At 35.5% G+C, this 5,737-nt stretch overlaps 1 pseudogene; it reads left to right on the top strand.

The window, feature by feature from the left end:
• Positions 1-2,090: 2,090 nt before the first annotated feature.
• Positions 2,091-2,209, top strand: LOC112478040 (annotated as a pseudogene).
• Positions 2,210-5,737: the final 3,528 nt, after the last annotated feature.

Raw genomic sequence — 5,737 nt, 5'->3', positions numbered from 1 at the left:
TTTTCATGCTTCAGTAAGTAAATTGTTAATGGACAGATAACACCATCTTAATCTCGGATACCACTTCATGGAAAAGCTGTACAATCAGTTCCAGGCAAGGAGAATTGTAAAGTAATAATAATACGTGAGGTTAAAAAGTTTAAAGCCAGCTAACTGCATGCGTCTGGCTTTGAGTTTCGCATTAACTTTCAGATAGGAATAAGCATTTGAATAAAAGTTTAACCTTCTAGAAGCAAGAGCTATTAATGGAGGAAAGACAGAAAACTAAAGGTCTTTGTATATGTGTGAAATAGCACAAGATTAGATGAAATGCCAGGCTAGCTTTTGCTTTTACCACAAGGGGGACACCTTCTGTGGACAAAAATAGACTGAAAGAAAGTGAAGGCTTTTTTTATCCATAATCCTCCTCTCCCCTCCCCCTAAGCTCACTGAGAAAGCTGGTGAAAGACTATAAATGCCAGGGAATTGCCATGAGATAGAACTTAAGAAATTTGAGTCCATTAAAATGCTCTTAGGGTTGACTCTTGCCATCTCGTTTAATAGGATGTGAATGGGCAGGCAAATTCTCTTGAAACATGACTCCCAGGGATTTTTGTTGTTGTTGTTGTTGAGAGCCTATTCAGCACATGGAAAAAATAAACATGTTCCTTCTAACTACCAAAAGGGAAGTTTCATGTGACAGTGTACTTTTGAACAAAACCAACTTTTTTTTTTAAAGTAAAGTGACCAAAGGTTGGGGGTAGGGGAAAGAGGGTAGGAGAGAAAGAAAAATCAAACATTTTTGCACTAAGCCATTAATCTCCTCACTCATATTTTCTTTTTCTCCCACCCAAATCTTTACTTTTCAAGGTTACTTAAGTTCACAGGAGTTCTTTCCTTGTGTATTTTAGTATTATATATAGTAATCTGATTTCTTTACTTGACTGAGTTTTCAGGATTGTGCTCATGTCTTAGAATTCTTATTATCTTCACAGAGTATCCACTCATCGTAATATTTCAGTGAAAGTAGGAAGAGGATATATAATGCTCTATGACTGAGCCTTCCATCTGCACAGCAGTAGATTGCAATGCTGCTTGAGACTATGGCTCTGTGATAAGGGAAAGAATATTGGGTTTGGAGTGCAAGATCTGTATCAGAATCCCACAAGATAATCATAATTATAGTAACAATAATACTCTAATGATAATAACTGTCATCGATTAGGTGCTCAGTCTGCGTCAGGTATAGCGTTAAGTGCTTGGCAAACATCTCATGTAACTGTTGCATCAATTCTGAGGTTATCGATCCCTGTTTTACAGAGAGGACACAAAGGCTTAGAAAACTAAAGAAATCTGCCTAAGGTTACACATTGTTGGTAATTTATAATAGAAACGGAATTAGAAATCAGGTCTGTCTTTTCAGTTTCACCATCTATAAAACAAAGGTATAACTTACCTCAAATTTTGCTGTACTTAAATAGGACTACATGAGCCTTGTAAACCAAAAATAAATATATATGCAAAAAAGATTTGTGTTAAGTTCAGCATGACATATCCACCATGTGCAGAATGGAAATTGGATTCTTAAAGAGGTGGGGTACAAGGCAGAAGAAAGAAGGAGGAACTTTTCTTCCCAAGGACATGGTTCCATGTTTTTTCACCAATCTAGAAGTCTCTCCTCACTTTTGTGGCATTCAGCATTACTCCTTTAAGATGCCAGAGCAGCTTTTTCCACTCTGCTGGTAAGAGGACTGTGGCCTATTGCTAGAAGGGGAAGTGGGGAAAAGACTCAGTTTCATTTTGGGGTTAGAACATTTTGCTTGGAGAAGGACACGGGACAGAAGAAAGCTTGAGGGTAGAAGAAGAGGCAGATTCACTCCTCCCCCTTGGGACAGACACAGTACTTAACTCTCAGGCTTTAGTTCTCACGAAGACCATTAAACGGCTTCTTGACAGCTGTGCATGTGGTTGGTTTCTGAGCAGGGAAAGAATCAGAATGTTCGTTGGCAGGATTTTCCAACAGCAATAATCCCAAAACTTTAGCTAATAAAACACTTTTCTAAATCCCCAGGAGCCGATATAGTATCCTCTTATTAAAAAGCCAGTTTTCATTCTATAGCCATGCTACCGTGAACAAGCCAGATTCCGTCTGATCTTGGAAGCTAAGCAGGGTCAGGTCTGGTTAGTACTTGGATGGGAGACCACCTAGGAAGACTAGGTGCTGTAGGCTTAAAAAGTAGAAAAGTAAGGGATTGTAAACTGACAAGGTCCTTGCAATCTGTGAGGTCAACCAAGGGTTGTCTCGCTTAAAAAGAAAAAGCCAGTTTCAAGATTTTTACAGCCCAATGTGAAGTGAGGGAAGTCACCTTCACACGATGATAGACTTCTATTTTGAAAATAAATCTATTTATTTATTTGTTATTTATGTGGTAAAATACACATAAAATTTACTACCTTGACCATTTTTAGGTATACAGTTTGGTGGCATTAAGGACAGTCACATTCTTGTGCAACTGTCAACCACTATCCATCTCCAGAATTCATCTGCAACAACATGGGTGTAACTGAAGAACTTTATGCTAAGTGAAAGAAGCCAGACACAAAAAGTCAAATATTGTATGATCTCACTTATATGTGGAACCTAAAAAAAGGAAAGAAAGAAAGAAAGAAAGAAAGAAAGAAAGAAAGAAAGAAAGCAAGAAAGAAAGAAAGCAAGAAAGAAAGAAAGCAAGAAAAAGAAAGAAAGAAAGAAAGAAAGAAAGAAAGAAAGGAAAAGATAAAGAAGAAAAAAAAAAACCCCAAAAACAAATTCATAGAAAAGGAGATCAGGCTTATGGTTACCAGATGTCTGGGGAGAAGAGGTGGAGAATTGGAGGAAGGTGGTCCAAAGGTACAAACTTAGAGTTATAAGATAAATAAGTATGAGTAATGTAAAGTACAGCATTATGACTATGGCTAACACTGCTATAAGATATACAGAAAAATTAAGAGAGTGAATTCTTAAGAGTTCTCATTACAAGGAGAAAATTGTTTTGTTTTGTTTTTTCTTCTTTTTTATGGTGTCTATATAAGATGAGATGTTAACTGAACTTATTGTGGTAATAACTTCACAATATATGTAAATCAAACTATCATGCTGTATACCTTAAACGTATACAATAATGCATGTTAATGATTTCTTAATAAAACTGGGGGAGTGGGGGCAGGGAGAAACTGCTGAATTCATTGTAACACAGAGTGGTGACTACCAGAGACTGGGGAGAGGCAGGAAAGAGGAGATAAAAAAGAAAAAAAAAAAAGTAATAGAAAGTGGCTGTCAGTGGCTGGAGGAAGAAGGACATGATACATTCCTAATGTTTTACATTGTGCCATCAAATCTGTGTTAAAAATAAATACACACACAAACAAAAATCCATGTTTTTTCCCTCACTGATCAAGACACATTCATGAAAATTTTGATGACATTAAATATACATAAGTTTTTCTTCCACCAAGAAACTGGTAAAACTGTGTGGATATTTTACTTATATCCAAGGAAAATTTGCATCATTTAAACATCATCAATCACTCAGAATGTGCAATCACATATTTATGAGGGCAGATGCACTGTGCTTTACTTTAAAACATGCGGCTCATTGGAAAGCATGGAGAGAGAAATTTTTTGTTATTTTTTTAACCCTTGATTACTGATGGAGATTCTAAACAGAACCTTTAGTATTTCAGAAGATAATAAGTACATAAAAATTTTGTTTTGAAGTTTTTGGATCTTCATTTATCCTCTTTATATCACTTAATTGTTTTTCTAAATCTTTTGCTCATATATGGAATGCATAAACTATGCTTCTTTTAATAAATACAGATATATTAACCTATTCAAGACTGATTAGAATCTTCTAGATACATAGCATTCCGATAAGTGTCAAGGAAACAAAGGTGAGTATCTTTTAGGTACTTAATGAATCATCAGTAAATGGAAAATCCTTGTGTATACTAAAGGTCCAACCTTGAATATAACATGATAATATTTGGAGATGATTTGTGGGGAGTGAGAAGGAGTCACTGGATTCACAACTACCTGTTCAGGCAACCAGGGATATCTAAGAATAAAACTCAAAATAGAAGCCTACTGATGTCAGTTTGGCAAAGATATTGAACACAAGGTATTAATAACATCAGTGAAAAGAAGCAAAACTTCTAAAGCACAGTAAAACTTTATGATGACTAACATCTGGTTGGAATACATGGGCAAAGATGCTAATTATATTATAGAGAAACATGTATTATACTAGATACAGAGTAAGAATATCTAAAAATCAGAAATTATAAGAAATTGGTAAGTTATATTTTCTCAAATCTGGACTTGAAAATCCTGCCATTTACTTCACTTTCTACCAAATTTATATTTTTACAGTATAAGAATGTAAAAGTAAAAAAGCAAATTGTTAAAATATACAATTTCTATTTCGAAGCTGTAACGCTCAAAGACAAACCAACGCAAAGAGGTTCTCTTCATATGAAAAGGGATAAGATTTCATAACATCTGTGCTTCTCTTGTGCATAAAACTTAACAGTCGTGAAGGTCCTTTGGTAACCATCCAATTTGAGTTCTTATTTTATGGTCAAAGAAGCTTAGAACCAGAAAATGAAAATAAATTTACCAAGATCATGGAACTGGGGATTTGGAGAGCCAACTGGACTCCAGTTCTTCTTGCATCATAATACAGCAACCTTTCCCATATTACTTATACCAGTGGACGACCAGTCAGTAGCTATGCGCTATCTCTGTAATGGGGTCTCCTCCTTTTGCATTCTCTTTCTCCCATTTTTTTAAACACTTGATCCTTTTTCCCTTTTTGCAGCTCTGAAAAACTTAATGTCAGACCTGATCTACCCAAATGTGCCTTCTCCCCTCTGCAGGCCTCTGCAATCACTACAATCAAATATTTGAATCATTTGGCCCAAATTCTAATAACAAAAAGATCTGACAGGTCTGGCTGTCCCACTGCCTTTTGGTGACTCATTCATTTAATTTTTAATTTCTTTTAGGTACCTGGACATCTTTGACCTCAATCCAATAGCTTTTCTGAAAAATGTTTTCACTAAAAATAAGTTCCAGGTTTCAAAGAGGAAATACAAACATGAGAAATTGCTTTTGAGAGTAAATAAAGTATAAATATGTACAGCCAAGTGGGACCTGGAGATTATTTAGTTCTATCTTTCCTTTGCTTGATATTCAAAAAAGTTCATGTCATTCATTCATGAATGTAATTCACGTCAGCCATTAGCAGAGCTGGGATCAGAAGCGAGTGCTTCTGCCTTCTGTCTGATGATCATAGTTATATTTTCTAAAGCAAACACAGAGGTAACTATGGAGGAAAATAAAGGGAAACCCTTTGACATCTATCATGTGTTCATGCTTTCCCAGACGTTGTCCCATTTGGCCACTCAAACCCCAACCCCCTTACCAGTGAAGTCTATATTATTATCATTCATTTACAAATGAAGAACTGAAGCTAAAACTAAAGTGAAAATTCATACTGCTGGAAGTATGACTGGAAGTCTGGTATTAGATTTGTCAACTTGGTATTCTGTTTACCTTCAATAGCACTGTAATAAATAAAATGAAGATAAATAATGTTGAAAAGTTACATATCAATTGATACACAATTTTATGATTCTTCAAAGACACGATTTCTTCAGTGTTCCTGACAAAAACTGCCATTTTGAATGATGATTATCCAAGTCATAACACATGGTG

Source organism: Pteropus alecto, unplaced genomic scaffold (assembly GCF_000325575.1).
Source record: "Pteropus alecto unplaced genomic scaffold, ASM32557v1 scaffold131, whole genome shotgun sequence".
Classification (NCBI taxonomy): domain Eukaryota; kingdom Metazoa; phylum Chordata; class Mammalia; order Chiroptera; family Pteropodidae; genus Pteropus; species Pteropus alecto.
The sequence above is the reverse complement of the archived record's forward strand: the minus strand, read 5'-3'. Positions and strand labels throughout refer to the sequence as shown.